Raw genomic sequence first — 17970 nt, forward strand, 5'->3', positions numbered from 1 at the left:
AGTCCCTCCCTGCACTCAGGCTAGCAGCCTGGTTACTCCTCTTCCAACCGTAGTGAGAAACCATTCCTTAGCCCCAGAAGTCATGCACATCTTATCCTCGGCTCACAAGGCTTCTACCAAGAAAATATATACTGATAAGTGGAAGAGGTTTGCCATCTGGGCCCAATCCCGAGGAGTGGATCCAGTGACAGCTTCCGTGTCAGAGGTGCTAAAGTTTTTAGCCACTCTATTTAACCAAGGGTCTTCGGTGTCCACCATTAAAGTACAATTGGCAGCTATCTCTAACTTTCATGAATGTATTAATCCTTCCTTAATGAGCAACAAGTTATGTAAGGCTTTCATTAAAGGAGCTTGGCTGTTACGTCCCCCTACTGTTCATCCGGCACCGCCATGGGACCTTAACGTAGTGCTAGGAGCTTTGACTTCGTCCCCTTTTGAGCCAGCAGCTACCTGTGAATTAAAATTCCTTTCTTGGAAAACTGCCCTCTTGGTCGCCATTACTTCAGCTAGAAGAGTTTCAGAGCTCCAGGCCTTGTGTATTAACCCACCATACTTGGTTTTTCACAAAGACAGAGTGTCCCTCAGACCAAATCCATCCTTTGTCCCAAAGGTTTGCTCTAAATTGGCTCTTCAACAGTCACTAGAACCTCCTGTCTTCTTTCCCAAATTTTCAGATAGGTCTGAATACGTCTTTCACTGCTTGGACGTCCACAGACAATTGCGTTTTTATTTGGACAGGACGCAAAAAACCAGAAAGTCATACCAGCTCTTTCTGTCTTTCTCTGATAACAGATTAGGTAATGCGGTCACTAAAGTCACTATTGCTAAATGGATCAGGGACTGCATTACTCATATTTATACATCCTCGAATAGAAAACTCATAGCTCCGATTAAAGCTCATTCCACTAGAGCTATGGCTACCTCAGCAGCATTTCATTCTAAACTTTCTATTGATGATATTTGTGCGGCTGCCACGTGGACATCCTCACATACTTTCATTTCTCACTACAAATTGGATGTGGCATCCAGGGGTCGAGCTTCCTTCGGTTCCACAGTTCTCAGGAGTGTTTTCCAGTGAGCCTCCCAGGAATAAGGTGCTAGGGACGCTGTCCCATATGTATTGAATGTAGGCGAGATAGGATCACATTACATCTTTTAGTTATGTACTTACCATAACTTTAGATGTATGGGATCCATCTCGCCTACATTCCTATAACCCACCCTCCATCCCCCTGCCTCGTAGATCAGGAGAGACCGGTCGAGTCTAAATCCAATTTTTCCTCTCTTGAAAGACCTGAGTATGTTATTCTAATGATATGTCCCTGTGTCTATGAGTGCGGACAAACAAGATCTGGGGAACTAGTGGTGGTGCATCCTGGGATATAGAATAGCTCAGCCAATAAGAGACTACGCTCTATTGTATTCGGTGCCGAGTCGGAGCCGAGGATCGGCTCCGAACCCATATGTATTGAATGTAGGCGAGATGGATCCCATACATCTAAAGTTATGGTAAGTACATAACTAAAAGTTATTTTGTTTTAATAAAATATCAGTATATGCTTCCTCTTCCCTGGCTTATGTCATTTAGAAAGAGAGAACTTACTATTACTAATTTGGATGCTTTTTTGCTGTGCCACACTTTTCAGCAGCTCATTTAATTTATTAGAGTTGTCTTTCACAAAGTCCAGTTTGATATCCAGTTTATCATTTTTCAGGGACAGTTCCTACACATTAGTGACCAACTAATGGCAGCCTGTTTTAGTTAAGCCTCCTGACTTTGAAAAGCTCAATTTTCTTAATGTATGTGTATCTCTGCCTTTATTTTAGTTGTGATTTTATAAAGATTTTTATAGAATGCATATAGAAGTCTTTGACTCCCCGACACCAACTGTTTCAAAATAATTTCTTAATTATATGTATTCTGTGGATTTATGTGTATTTGATTCTCGGTCACATGACATGTCAGAACTGTTTTGTAACTATATGTACTCTGCTGATTAATCTGTATGTACATATTTTTGTTCTCTAATATTTGATATATCTGTATACAATCTATATGTAACTTAATCAAATTGTATTTCTATTCATTCATATGTGATTTATATTACATTATCTGATTTATATTGATTTTTGTCCATGGAGCTTTTCTCCCTGGGCCTCCTCTGAAAAAGGACTTGTGTCCAGTCGGACTTTGCCGGTTACCAAATGCAAAATGAAAAGTAAATAAATAAAAAAAAACAAAAATAATATCTGTATATGTTGATTTTGAGAGGAAATATAGTAAAATTCTAGCCAAACTGTAGCAACTAGCATAATCTAAGAGATAAATTTCATTATGTTAAGATACTAAAAAATTAAAAAAAAAAAAATCAGCTGAGCAAATTCAATGTGCTACCACAAGTCAGCCATCTTGGGTACCCCTTCTCCTGAAGGATGTTTGGTAGGAGTAACACCCCAAGAATACTCAGCTGTCTGATATAGTATTAGCCATCAGATATCTAGGTCACAATGACACTACTCTGAATCGGGTCTACTTTATTTACACGAAAGCGTAAAACCGTGAATACGTATGGATCGAACCATATGCATCGTAAGTGCAAGCCGTCGAAAACTGTAAATGGAAATCTCCGTAGCTGAATCCTCTGAAATGCTCATTCTTTCAGCAGTAGCTTTGAACTTATCTTCCATCAGTTCCTCCTTTAGCAACAAGTCAGCGTTGGGTTCATCATCCACCCAGTCACTTGCCATATGAGATGCTTGTTGATGTTCCTTGGCCGCACTCCTCTTTGGAGTGAATCCTAATGGCATGTTAAAGAAATTCAGCCAGGGGGGGTGTGGATAGCCCAAGTGGAAGAGGGCTGCTCTTGTTGCAGTGAGTGCCTAATTCTTGTATTTAATTATACTAACTACTAATGCAAATAGTTCATTTTCTCCAATAATGTGATAGCTGAAGGTGTGGTGGGCAAAGTTAACATGTTAGAAACGTTCAAAATACCATAAACAGGAGAAAGAATGCTTATTCTCTTTTGGGAAATGTCTGTAGTAGCTGCTGAGATGTGAGCCAACCATGAGGTTGTCATGACTCAGCAAAAGAAGATCAGCAACATAGAAATGGGTACAGAAGTTCTTAAATGTAATTGTGTTCTATCCTAGAGATAATACAGGCACAAATTAATGACTTAGATTAAGAATGCAAGAAATGTCGAAAATGTATAATCTGTAAAATCATTCTCTAACTGTGAGCATCAGAATAAAAAATTAATATGTGAAACTTTCTCTGAAAAAGACTTATGATTGTTACTAGAGCAAATATTGAAGGAAGTAACACATATTTTATTTGTATCCTTGTATTGAAAGGATTCATAGACTGGGGAAAAAGGTTGAATAGTCGGATGGCAAAACAAATCCACAGGCATGTGCTAATGGCCATAAGGTCTGTGTGCACCAGAGACTTACCTGGTGATGAATAGTAAGTAACATTGTGGAATTCCCTTGGGAAGAGGCTTTATTTATTTCTCAGCAGTCTATTCACAAAGATTGTTTGGCTAGAGGCAACAGATTATGAGAATATGAAAAGGACAGCTCAACTATATATAGTCAATTTGGTATACCCAGCTATTCTACTAGTGGAAACAGATTGTTAATAAATTCACTCTGCTGAAAGTAGTAGACATGGTAGGCTTTTTTCAGGGTGTTAAAATCAGTTAGAGATTTGGAAAATATGGTATCAGTTAGAGATTCAATGGGAAGGAACCAAGAAACAGCACACCAGATAGCAGAGACAGGTTGAACAACTAACTTCCAAAAGAAAGTTAATGGCTCAGCAAGAACAAGGACCTGATTGGGAGAGATTACAAAATAGAAAGCAAAGTGCACATTAGAATGCAACAGGAAGAGGTAAGTAGACACTGAAAAACAACAGTCCCACCCAAGATGACTCCAGTGTAATAGGAATGACCTGGAATTGTCATAAAAAGAGTTACTGGAGTCCACAAAAAGGAGCAATAAGGACCAGGAAGAAAGGACAGAAAGGAGAAGAATACAGGAGAGGGACCGACCGCGGGTATAGAAAGAGTCATGCTGATGCAAACATTGACTTAGAGACTTCAGTCAAGTCCAGGAGAGGGAGCTGAAAGAATTGGTCAGAGATGTTCTGTAGTTCTTCTGACACTGCTGATGAACACTGCTGGCCTCCTAAGGGCATAAGTAGACTAGTTAAACAAAATGAATGAGAGGTGAATCTGCATGACTTTGGAGCACTTTTTGAAATGACTGCCACCCTAAGGTGAAATGCATTCTAGCCATTTATAATTACCTTTTTCTTCTTTCCAGTTTTCTCTATTTTACTAGTAGGAAAATGTTGTATATAGATTTTTTTCTTGAATGCATACAAAAATAGGAATCTGCACATTACTAACATCAGTGAGATGATCCTTTTGCAGGCATGCAACAAGAGAAGGACACATATCATGGGACTCAAAAGTGACATTGCAGGGGAATAGACTGAAGTGTATGGGGAATACTTACGTAATAGCCAGTCAAATTTCACAAAGTACTTTCCAGATCAGTCCATCTGGACATCGATACTATGGTATCCGAGGGATTTCTTAGTCCAAGAGAAGTCTCTGGCTATGATGGTGGAGTACAGTTTGGTATGAGTTTCAGGTAACTAAGATTAATGCATCAGGACAGATAAGGCCAAATTCATATTTCAAAGTAACCACTTGGAATGTAAGAGGAAGTACATACTCTGTTAGAATAAGAAAAATGTGACAGAAGGAGGGATTTGTAGTGTTAGGACTACAGGAGACTAAGTTAAATGTCACGAAGGCATACCACCTTAGCTCAAAATAGTATAATAAAGCACTTGCAGTCCATAATCCAGGATGTGGAAAAAGGTGTGGCATTGTTATTTCATAGACCACTTGATGTTACAAGCAGAGTGGTTAGGTTAGGTGGCAGAGGCAGATAGATTCTATGGAGATGTACAATAATTACTCAAAATGGGCTATAGGAAATATGTGCAATTCAAACAGGGATGACCCAACATTTTTGAACAAATGTTAGAAGTATAGGAATGGTTAATTAGTGATTGACATAACTTTCGGTGTCATTCATAGGGTGCCCAATATATATCAACCTGATGGAAATGGTAGGCAGACCTAAAAGCTTTGCCAGAGATGGCCTGCCCCAATCCCATCTTTTTTTATATTGGCTAAAACCTTGTTCCCCATTATAGTGCCTTTATTAATCAACCTCAGTTCTCAAAAGCTTCCAACATAAGAAAACAGCATCTGGATAACAACAAGGTATTGCTGCTCAACACTAGGAGCCTTAATAAAAATCTCCACTCCCTACAAGAACTCTTTACCTTAATCTGTGTTAGAAACCTTAGAAACAATCCCCAGCACTGTGCAGAGCTAATAGTAAATGATATCACATTATAGGACCCAGAGGACATAGCCAATCTATTAGTGGATAAATTTAGCTCTAACTCCCCCCACCCCTTAACAATCATTCACAGATTTCATACCTACATCTACATTCCCCTCAAATCTCTCATGAACATGTCCTTAAGGCACTATCCAAGGCCAAGAATGCTGCTTCTGTGGGGCCAGATAAAATAGTTTTTAATGGCCGACCTGAAACAGGACCTGTCAGATCTCCTACACAGGCTATTCGTTGTCAACATTCAAATAGGTTTGGTGCCAGATGAAAGGAGGACAGCAACTGTCATCTTCTCGTACAAAGGTGGGGCATTATCAGACCTGGGTAACCCACAAATTCTTTACTCAAGCCAGTTTAGATTTCTCGGTGGTAGATCCTGCCTACTTAACCTAGTTGATATGTTTGAGAAGGTTACTGAAGGAATGGAAGTGGACAAGTGAGTATCTTCCACATATCTAGACCTTGCAAAGGCATTCAGCACCATCCCAGACTCGGGCATTGCATATAAACTATCCCAGCTAAATGTTAATACACATGTAACTCATTGAGTAGTAAATTGACTCACAAATCAAACTCAGGAAATTAGGTTGGGCTGTTCTACGTCCTGCAATACACCTGTCACTAGCAGTATACCCAGGGTTCAGTCCTTGAGCCACTCTTCTTTGTCATGTACTTTTCAGAGGTCAAAGCTACTGTTAAAGGGTTATGGCTGACCATGTTTACAGATGACTGTAAACATGGTGCCATCATAAACTCCCTAGAGGGACACCAAGCTCCACCAAATGACCTTTCCCAAAACAATAGCTGGTGGCAAAATGGACTAAAACTAAATGCCAAGAAATGTGTAGTAGTATCCTTCAGCAATCAAGACGTCCTTTGTAACTATCACATTAACAACACATTCTGAAATTAATAGAGTAGTTAGGAACCTATGCAGACAGTGAACTGTCCTTTAATCACCGTGTATTCAGTATTGTAAGAAAGTCCTTTTTCATTGTATGCTTTAATACTAAGGGTATGATGTCCAGGTCCAGGGATGTGAGCATTCTACTGCTCCTTTCGATATGTACCTGTCCAAACCTTTGGCATAACTTGAATATGCAGAAAGCTTTCTTAATAAGAAAAATGAATGTCCTAAATCATAAAAACTGTGATGGCGATACATGCTACTGAGCAGCAGTCTTTCCCTTGTGTGCAGAGACTTACTAGACCCTATCCTGTCAGATCTACTGCACATTCAGAAGTCCAGTGGGGACATAAACATCACTGAAGGGATCTCAGTCTTTTTTGGAATATAAGTAGAGCATTTTTGAGGAAATGGATATGTATCAGAGAGAATACCACTTCTCTGAAATCTGCTTCCTCTCCACATAAAGCAAAGTATTTCTTTTACACTATCCAGATGCAATCTGGATGAATGGTTAGGTAACTACAAATTCAGCCGTGGTTTATCACCTATGTCCCTCATGGTTAGGGGCAACATGTAAATGTTCTGTTCTTCTCTGGGTTTTTCATATTTAAAAAATTAACGGCTAAAAACTTCATAGGACTTTATGGCTAAGCTTCTTAAGATCTTCATGGTTAATTAGCATTGTAAGTGCCTATGACTAATATGCTATATTTTGGGGTGACTTTAATTGAGTTCTGCATTGTGTAATGGATAGGTTTTACAGTAAAGAAGAACCACATAAAAAGCACAACAAGTATTCAGTAGATGATTAAAAATGAGATTTTATGACAGCTGGAGTGTCTGGATGGCACTCCGATGGTAGTCACAGTCTCAAGAGACCTGTCTAAGCAAGGTGGCTGGTAGGATTTTCTATAAGTCCCACAGGAAATGCAGAGGCTGATAAAGAGGGTAGTTATAGGGGAACAGAAAAATCTTTGCTCATACTGTGGTAACTGTATATTTTAAGCTCCCTTTAGATTCTCTAGAGGTGTAGCACTGCAGATAGGCCCATTACAAGTGGGCATAAAAGGGAGGTAAAGATATGCTTGCAGGATTAGTTAATGAAGTGATACCTAGAAATCTCAAGTGTTGGGGAAAAACTGAGACCTTGTTGGTGGGAAGACTGTAAAGCTACCATGTGAGGGGACCTAATGGAAAGAGAAGGGAGGCTAAAAAGAGAATATAAATATAGTAGAAGAGAAAGCCTAACATTGACAAGAGGTCCAGAGTGCAGTCCTTGCTAGCTAGACTAGGAGAGGTCAGTTGATTGAAACGGAAATGATACTTAAGCATGAGATAGATTTTTTACAGACATTATGGGCAGAAGCAGAATTATTGGTTCATAGGTTTATAGGAGGGTACTAGGCTATTGGCCCTAGGGCCTATATAAGCCTAGCCAAAAATGTACCCTGGCTTTCACCACCCAAGAAAATTATTTTCCTGTACCCCTGTCGAGCAGAGCCACAGAAGTGATCCCCGGGGTGAATTTCCTATAGGTTCATAGGAGGGTACTAGGCTATTGGTAAGTGGGGGACTACTATTGATAGCTCAAAAGAGAGGGGGATCCAAAACAGATTGCATGAGCATTTAAGACATGGATTGTTACTAAAGCTGGCATCTATGTCTCTAGTAGACAGAGGCAGCCTGTAAATGTTTGACCATCCATGCTGAAGCCTAAGTATACCACTTAAAATAACCCTAGGGTATCAAAACTTATTGGCTACATTTGGGAAACATGTCTAGGCTTAGAAAAGGCCCCCTGGGGTCATTAGCCTAGTAATCACCTATGAAACTATGAACAATAAAAAAGGTGAACTAGACATAGGTAGCCTTTCTGTAAGAATTATGTTGAATTATATTATGCAGAGTGAACCAGAATGGGGATTGCGACTTTGTGGCAGCCCACACTAAATGATGTACAGATGAAGAATGAACACAGCCTTATAGGGTAGTATCAGAGTTTGAGACCGAAAGAGTAGTACTCATTTTGAAACCAAATAATGCAGCAGAGGTAGATGGATTCCCTGGAGAACTGTATAAATGGACATAAGAGCAAATACCATCTTTACCGATTAATTTATATATATATATATATATATATATATATATATATATATATATATATATATATATATAAAACAGTATTGTGAAACATGCTGACTTAAACCCAATTGTAAATGAAGCAGTTATAGTGGTATTACCAAAATTCATAGAAGCCTGAACATATGTCACTAATTTTAGACTAATCTAATTGATAAATATTGATGTTTGAATTCTGGCAAAGGTGCTAGCTAAGAGACTTTGGATGAAACTCCCCATTGTCATAGAAAAAGGGCAAAATTTGTTTCAAGCAATGGGTTAACCATGAATTGGTGGAATTTAGTGGCCTTTCTACATTAATACAGTGAGGGGCAAATTACATAATGATAGTCTTGCTTGATATTAAAATGGTATTTGAATCGGAATTTTCTGTTTAGAATATTAAAAGAGAGGCATTTTGGAGAGGTGTACCTTAAGTGGCAACAGTCGTTATACACAAAGCCTACTTTTAGAGTTTGGATAAATGTGGTTTAACAGAGCAAGGCACCATTGCCAGAGAGACTAAACAAGGTTGCCCACTGTCTCCAGGATTATTTTTAGTAATTATGGAATGAGCTATTTTGTAGAATAATGGGCTTCTTCGATAAACAACAAGGTATACTGGCACTAAGCATGCCTTTTACTTATTTATGGATGATTATTTGTTGATTAGCAATAATGCAAGAGATATAATGGAGGAGGCATTAGCTGCATTCCAAGGGTTTGGATGGATTCTGGACTTTAATACAGTACCCACAGAATCAGTTATACTTAGAAGTGGGAAACAAATAGGAAGTGGGTTTCCCTGGGGATAGCAGGAAAAAATATTTCCAACATATTTGAGTTCTGGATAAAATTTGCTCTTTATGGTTGAAAACGTCAAGATGGCTTGGGGGAAAAAGATTGTATCCTTTCATATTATTTCATGGAAGATCAGTGCTGTTAAGTGACATATGTTGTTTTTTTGTACAAAACTTGCCAATCCCTGTGTTTCACCCAAAACTGTCAGTGTTACAGCCCCTGATGAATGAAGTTGTATTAGAAAGTACAGGTAGGAGAAGAATGAAGTTGTATTAGGAAGTATAGGTTAGAAATTTCTATGCAGTAAAAGTGCAGGTCTCTTCTGGGTGTGGAGGGTGTGGCCTCCAAACGTTCACAGGTATACATTGACCTTTCAGCTGGCTCAACTCATTCAGTTGTGGATAGGATCGAGCCAAACACTGAGGGGAAAAAAGGATAATACAGGAATGGCTTCTGGCATGGGAGTATAGCTTCAGAAGAATATGAGGGTTATGTTGAGGCTTTAGGAATACAGATAACTTATTGGATCATCCAGAAGTATGTTGAGCTGTTAGAGATAATGTGCAAGCTTCATGGGAAGGTGCAGGGATTGCAAAATCGTTTCATTTTTAGACAATTAATTGAAAATCTTACAAAACATTTAATGCACTTTGTAGGGAATACAACATACCTAAGAGAGACTGCTTAACATATGAAGAGCTTAAACATAAAGGTATTGCCTTCAGTATCTAAAAGAAAGGGGCACCATGGCAGAAGTGAACCAGTATAAAGAAGGAAAGGGTGAGCGTGTGTGGAGATGGAGGAAGTAAAACTGAAAGCAATCCAGACAAGGATCCAGAAAACATGGACAGAGAAGGAAGAAATGCAGGTAGATGAAGATGAGTGAAAAGAAGTCTGGAATAGGGTACACCAACTATGGACGTGGTCAAAAATGAAAGATCAAAAGTTGAGACTTCTTTATAATAGGTATTTAATGCTCAAATAGCTGTATAAAGAAGGCGGAAAGCAGAATTCAAACTGTTGGAGATGTGGAAGAAATGGTGCAGGGTTACTTCACATGTTCAGAGAGTGTCCATTGGCAAAGGAGAGATACTGTAGCCTTTGTAGAGATCCTATTAGAATTTCTCTAGGCAGTAAAAACTGGGCTGGAAGTTCTGGTTGTTGGAAATAATGCCTAAGAACAAGCAAACAAATAAAAATATGGTGAAAGTAGGCTGGGCATGGCTGGTCTCATAAAATGTCTTGGCAAAAAGTTGGAAGTCCTTAGCTATTTTATAATGCACGTAAAAACAGCCAAAATAATCACTAGACTCGTAAAACAATCAACAAAATTGACCAGACTCAATGTGCGTAAAACACGTATAATTTAATAACAGAGAACCACAGTAAATGAGCGCTTTCATCTCTTGTAGAGACTTCATCTGATAATATATATTTCCAATGACCATATTTTATACTAAAATAATTAAATAATTAACCAATGGTAAAATACTGCTCATCAGGTAATAAATGTTTTAAAGGTCCACACCACAAAACTAGGGCTGCTTCAAAACATTAAGAACATTTCTTATAAAATATTGTTTTTGTTGAAGTATATTAAAACATAAAAACATAAGGAGTCATTTCAAAACGAATGCACATTGAGTCCGGTCAATTTTATTGGTTGTTTTACGAGTCTTTTTTATAATACAAATGAGATGCCTTCTACGGTCATTTAAAGGCCTATGGTCTTTAAGGAGGGCACCACTGCTGTGCAAGAAAAGACTTTCCAGGTATAGATATCAATTGCATAAGTGGTGATATATAACATTTTTTTGTCTTTCAAATATTGATGTTAATAGTGCGAATGACATGTATTGCAGTGGTAACAACATGGCTGTGTAAGTAGTTTAGTATGTACAGGTCTGGTGATATTCAATGTTATAAAAAACAAAAACGGTCGTAGGTAAAAACAAGGTGCAAAAAGGAGCCCAAACAAAATGAAAGAAAATGCACCGAGCTAGCACACTGAGAATGTTTATTAATAGACAAAACAGAAAACAGAAAATGGTGAGCGCTTTCACAACATAAAGTTGCTTCATCAGACAACAGTAAAAGGCTTACACTCTATTTAAATAGTCAAATATCCATTACTCAATTAACTAATTAGGGTTAGCAAGCTGTACACAATCAAATTCAAGAGAAGCTTACCACAGTGAATCCTACAATAAAGATGCACTATGCATATAAGTTACACACAAAGTTACTAAGCATATATAACCACACTATATACAGTGTAAAAAACCATGTACATACATATATAAGATAAAACAATGACAGTAAGATATAAAAAACTACTAAAAACATCTAAAATATCTTCTAAAAGATCTAAAAATCAGTGCATGAGTGGTCGAGCCTTCAAAAAGGGAACCAAAGTAGTGGCAGCATTCAACCCAGGAAACTTCTCAGCGTTAAGCTTCAGTATCCATTTTTGTTCATGCCCCTCTGTAATATTTTCTATGTCACCACCCCTAGGGTTCGTATAAATATGTTGCAAAACCAAAAATTTAAAAGAATGTGAACGATCATTAGACATAACGTGACAGGCCAGAGCACTGGATTGTTTACAGTTGGTAATGTCTTTCACATGTTCTAAAATACGATCTTTCAACATTCTATTCGTTTTGTCTACATAATAAGCATGGCATTGTTGACAAAAACAAAAATAAACAACATCAGTGGTTCTACAATCTGAATATTGATTAGAATGTAACGAAAAATGCCTGGTAGGATGCACATAATTATTTTTGTTATAAACAAACTGACAAGCACTACAGTTCCTACATGGAAAAGTTCCACGGCGAATAGAGTGAGTTAACTTTTTGCGTGTTTCCCCATGGCAAAGGTGTTGTTTAAGTGACTTGCTATTCTTAAAACTGAAATGTGGAATCAGTCCAACCTTGTCTACAAGGCCAGGAACTTCTTGTAAAAGATACCAGTATTTCTTAACAACATCCACATATTGATTAATGTTGCTAGAAAACTGGAGAACCACTCTAAAGTCATTCTCAGCTGTGGCACTGTGTGTTGCATCTGCGATCGCTCTGTTGTGATTATAATAAGGTTTTCACCTAGTATCTCTAAGCTTCCAGGCATCAGATATTGCATTATCAATGTCTGCACTAGAATATCCTCTAGCCAGAAACTCAATTTTCAAGTTATTCAATGCAGCTACTGCATCATTGTCATTATTATGTAGCCTGAGTGTCCTAAAAACTTGCCCTCTTAACACATTCCTAGGAATGTGTCTAGGGTGCATACTAGATTTATGCAGCAATGTGTTCTTTCTAGTTGGTTTATGGTATATAGTACTGCGGAGATGATTCAAATCAGATTTACTGATTTTGACATCAAGAAAAGTTATGTCAGTGGCTGAACTCTGGTGTGTAAACTTTAGAAAATCAGTTGTTGAATGCAAATAATCCAAAAATTGGTCTAGATCAGAGCCAGAGCCCTTCCATAACAAAAGCGTCATCTACAAACCTAACATACCACAGTATTTGTCCAAAGAAAGGATTAGTGGCAGACAAAATGTTTTGCTCTTCCCAACTGACCAGTGCTAAGTTGGCGTAGCTATTGGCACAAGCAGTGCCCATTGCCACGCCAACTTTTTGCAGGAAAAACTGTTCTTGAAACATAACAATATTATTTTCTAAAATTAGTTCTAATAGGGTGCAGATTAACTGTATCTTATTGTTAGTCAAAAGTTTGTGCACAGTAAGAAAATCTCTAATACTATCAACACCCCGAACATTTGGTATACTGGTAAACAGAGATTCTATATCCATGGTCACAAGAACAAATTCCTCATCTCTATCTATCGTCTCCATCCTATTATGTAGCCGCTGTAAGAACATCTTAATGTCCTTTAAAATTGTATAACAGTTGTCCAGAAAACCATGTAAAGTCCCTTCTACATATATGGAGAGGGGCTCAGTACACCAGCCACTACCTGAAACAATAGGTCTCATAGGTGGAAATAACAAGTCCTTGTGAATTTTAGGTAGACCATATATCCTGGGAACAACAGGCTTATGAACATTGAAATACTTAAAAAGTGAATCATCAATCAAATTAGTTATTAACAAATCAAAAATTAGAAAAGAAACTTTATCTATGATGGCATTCACCATAGACTTAGAAATACGTTGATATGTGGTAGTATCAAGTAACAGTTTCTCCATTTGTGTAACATATAAATCTTTATCTAAAACAACAATGCCGCCTCCTTTGTCGGCCTGTTTAATGATCAATGAATGTAGGCTTTTTAAATCTTGCAAAGCTCTGTACTCTCCAGTAGTCAGATTATAAAATGACATGTTACAAACAGATAGAGCATTCAGCTCCCTAAAAGCAATCTCACATGCATCAATAAAACGTTGAATACCTATGGGTGTAGCTGGAATAAAAGTACTAGGTTGTCTATACATACAGGCTTGGTTATATATATTGGTGTTGCCTGCAGAAAAAATACATTTTAGAGAGAGATTCCTACCCAAAAGTCTTAAATCTTTTAACATTTCTGCAGGATCAGCCCTCCTGGCAGGAATAAATGATAGACCTTTGTTAAGTAAACTGAGCTGTTCCATAGTTAAGTTAAAAGAAGAAATATTAAAGACTAAACCTGGGTCTATAGACGTCTCTTCTTGGATTGCTGGGCAGCGCCGTCCATTATAGGAGCCCTGGGTGCTTTGTTGTTGTAGGTTAGACTTTTGGAGCGAGTTCTGAATGGCAGCGCTGCCTTCAGCCTACACTGTATATAGTGTGGTTAAATATGCTTAGTAACTTTGTGTGTAACTTATATGCATAGTGCATCTTTATTGTAGGATTCACTGTGGTAAGCTTCTCTTGAATTTGATTGTGTACAGCTTGCTAACCCTAATTAGTTAATTGAGTAATGGATATTTGACTATTTTAAATAGAGTGTAAGCCTTTTACTGTTGTCTGATGAAGCAACTTTATGTTGTGAAAGCGCTCACCATTTTCTGTTTTCTGTTTTGTCTATTAATAAACGTTCTCAGTGTGCTAGCTCGGTGCATTTTCTTTCATTTTGATATTCAATGTTGAATGATTTTTTTTTTCTTATCTGCATATGTTTTATATGCTGCTTAGTGCTTGAAATTCAATAAAACATATTTAATGAGGAAAAAACTGAGTCATGCACCTTGCCCAAGGCCCTGTACTCAGTAACTGTGGCTGTGGACATGGGAGAGGTATATGCATCATGTACTGCTGAAGTAATGTTTTACACCAGCTTCAGGGAATTGTCTCCCAGTTCTTTCTTCCTGTGTGATGCCTTCACACTTGCCAGTTGATATGAAGAGATCCTTTCACGTGTGATCTCTCAGCATTCTGCCAAAGGGCCCTTCAGTCACTGCAGCATGACTTTCTAATTTGCAAAGCTTTTCGTCACATGGTTTATGCAAACCGAGCTGACCCCCCTTCCCCTTCCCAGTACCGGAATAAATGTTTAAAAGGGTGTTTGTTTAGCTAGTGCATAGGCTCTGCATGTTTCTCATCAATGTATTGTCTCCTCAAGTAAGTGACCCTGTGCAAGAGTTTGTCTTTTGGCTTATCAGTCTTTCAGTCTCACTTTAGTGGTGAGAAACACAGGAATCATTTTAGTTGAAAGCATTCCAGAAAGAATTTCTTTAATGCATCTTCTGAGTCTTTCTTTTTTACAGTAGATTCATTTGGAATACCTCATTTGGAGACTGTTTGATGACTGTATGGATCCTCTTTATCCACCATTTCAACCCTCCCATACTACATTGTGGACCCTTACATGGAAATTCCTGCTATCATAAGAAATTATTGGATTTACTAGAATGTACTTCACAAAGAAATGACTTCAGTATTTGGGTTAGAGCAATGTGAAATCCTGGAACACTGGGTTACCTCTTGATGTATAATCTTGGGCCCCTCATTGTAGTCCTGCACTTTTTCAAACCAGGTAGCTCTTTACACTAACCCCAAAGTGGTGAGTCATTTTACCAAGCTGATTTAACTTGAGTGGATCACAAGAAAGGGTCTTTCTTCATGCTGTATATAAAATACGAGTACAGAAAGCAGCAACATCTAGTTTCCTTTCTTTTGCACATACAATTCTTTGTTTTTGAGAACTGTGGAAAGCAGTTGACTGCTGCTGGTGCCACACTTACTGTTTATTCTTTTAATCTTTTCCACTTTGCTGTCCTTGAGATCCTGCTGAAGTTTCAAGCACTGAGAGAAAGTGACTCATCTTTCATACAGAGCAGAGCAGAAGGAAAAGCAGAAGCGTCTGTAGGTTCTAAGCAGTTTTCCTTTTGATATATCTGGATGTATCACTGATATCACAGATGATGGGATGAGCTGTATTCACTGACCTTTGCCTTCACAGACCATGATGGTTCCAAATCTTCTCACTTCATGAGGACTTTAAGCAACACATCTTGGTGCCTCCTTTAAGAGTGACGTAACATTTGAAGAAACCCGAAGGGTGATCAGAGCATTTGTTGTAAAGGGGATGAAAGTCTCATCTACTGTTTAAAGTGTGTGTGTGTGTGTGTGTGTGTGTGTGTGTGTGTGTGTGTGTGTGTGTGTGTGTGTAGCATGGGAACTTGTAGATGTTACCTTATTTGGATAACCAGCTTTTGGCATCTGTTTGCAGGGTTTATATCTTTTTATAAGTGATCCACTGATTCCGGCCCTTCATTGTATCTGTTAGCCGTATCAAATCGTCTTTTCATCTAGTCCCCAGGATTCACTTTATTAGAATTCAGACTCCTAAATGTGCAGGGCTTTCTTCCTTCTAGACCAGATGCTCAAATTGTTGGCTGTGGCATTTTGGTTCTGAGTAAGGATCCCAGATCTTCCACACATCTTATTACAAATCCAGTATCTGATGATAATGTGATAGTAACTGTATTTGCCTAGCATTTGCACAAGGATCCTACAGTAAGCTCTATGCTGCCAAAAACTAAAAAAAAATATGATGATCTGGACCTCTTCCTGGTTTAGAGTCTATGAACTGAAGTGTGTGTTTTTGGCTGTCTTTAACAACCATGAGGTCAGGTGTCCCTTCTTTCAGAATAACCCAAAGCAAATATGATATCAGATGCCTTTTTCTCATAGAATGGGTCCTTCTTGGGTATGCACATGCCCCAAGGAACTTGGACCTCCATAAAAAATGAGCTACTTTTCAGCACACTGGAGTTTACGGCCATTGTACTGCAGGTACTTCAAGACCATCTGCTACCAAAGCCTATTTTTGTGTTATCAGAGAAGTCAGTTATTGTATGGTACCTAAATATGTAAGGGGCTTAAGGTCCTACACCCTTTTTCAGAAATAATTTCTGATCTGGAACTGTTGCAGAATATCATACTTTTAATACCAGAGCTTCAGAATTTGCCAACAAGAACTTTATCTCAGACTCCCAAACCCTCACAAAAAAGTAGCAGTTTCACAAATGTTGCAGAGTATCTCTTCTGCTGCTGAGATTGTTTTTGGTAACTGTTTTATGGCTGGGAAAATGTATTTGCCCTGTTTTGTTTCATTTAGCTGGAGAGAAGAGAGGGAGCAGCAGACATCTGCCTTTTTTTGACAGGATCATTTGGCTAGGCATTCCCTTCTTTATCACCCATCACTTTTGATCACTGTCAAAGGGGAGAATCAATATTTTATCTTGATCATCCAGTATTGGCTTTTGAGTGTTTTGTTCTGTTTCATCAATACCATTCAGCGGGCATCCATTTTAGTTTTGTTAGCTTTTCCTTTCCTGCATTACAGTGAGTCTCATTCCTGACCTCAGGGTGTGCTTTCCTCTGGACGTTTGGAGGCAGTGGTTCAGTGTATATTTGGGAATAACAGTTTTATCCTTCCTGAACTTATTGCAAGAGTTTCAGGATCAATGAGTAGGACATGAACCAAACTAGTCCTGACATGTTTTTTATAAGTCAGACCAGTTGCTGTATTAGAAAAAATATTTATCCAGGTTGGCACTACTTTCATGGTCCATCATGATCATACCTCTCAGTCTCGTAAAACAAGAAGTCTGGACAAAGTCAAAATGGTGGGGAACAATGGCCCAAAAATAGGGACATATTTTACGTATCACTCATATAAACTTAGAAAGCTGAATAACAGGCTTTATGTTAGTATGCACTTTCTGAAGGATACAAAGTCTGAAACTCAAATGTCTGTAATTATTTAGTGACTTCTGCCCTCCCCAATTTGCCAGAGAAAAACAAATGCAATGAGGAAAAGACCAAAATTATGAAGAAAAAATCTGGACATTTTGCAAAAATCATAAACTGAACTGACTGCTGACTGATTTGTATATCTGAGATCAAGACTAAGGTCATAAGCAGCAGTCAGAGGCATGGGTAGGGGAATAGAAGGGAACAGCAATATGGAAAGAGTGAGCAGATATTTATGTACTGGCTGTATGATGAACATTTTTTAAAATGATTTGAGGTAAAATATGGCACACTTGTGCACGTGCACTGTTACTCCTCACAAATAACCATACTTTTAGCAAACTGTGGTCTCAAAAATATTAAAACTGCTCATGATCAGTAAGCTTATGAATGACTATAGGAATACAGACAAAGAAAAGTAAATTATGTATTTCTTATGTGATGTCTTTTAATCAGTTTCAAAAATTCATTATTAC

At 38.2% G+C, this 17970-nt stretch overlaps 1 protein-coding gene across 2 annotated transcripts in view; it reads left to right on the forward strand.

The window, feature by feature from the left end:
• ATG7 (autophagy related 7) overlaps positions 1-17970 on the forward strand; it is a 2350184-nt gene that overhangs the window by 1318328 nt on the left and 1013886 nt on the right. The window lies entirely within an intron of this gene.

The sequence above is a fragment of the Protopterus annectens genome, chromosome 7.part0, assembly GCF_019279795.1.
Source record: "Protopterus annectens isolate FY-2018-M chromosome 7.part0, PAN1.0, whole genome shotgun sequence".
In the NCBI taxonomy this organism is placed as follows: domain Eukaryota; kingdom Metazoa; phylum Chordata; order Ceratodontiformes; family Protopteridae; genus Protopterus; species Protopterus annectens.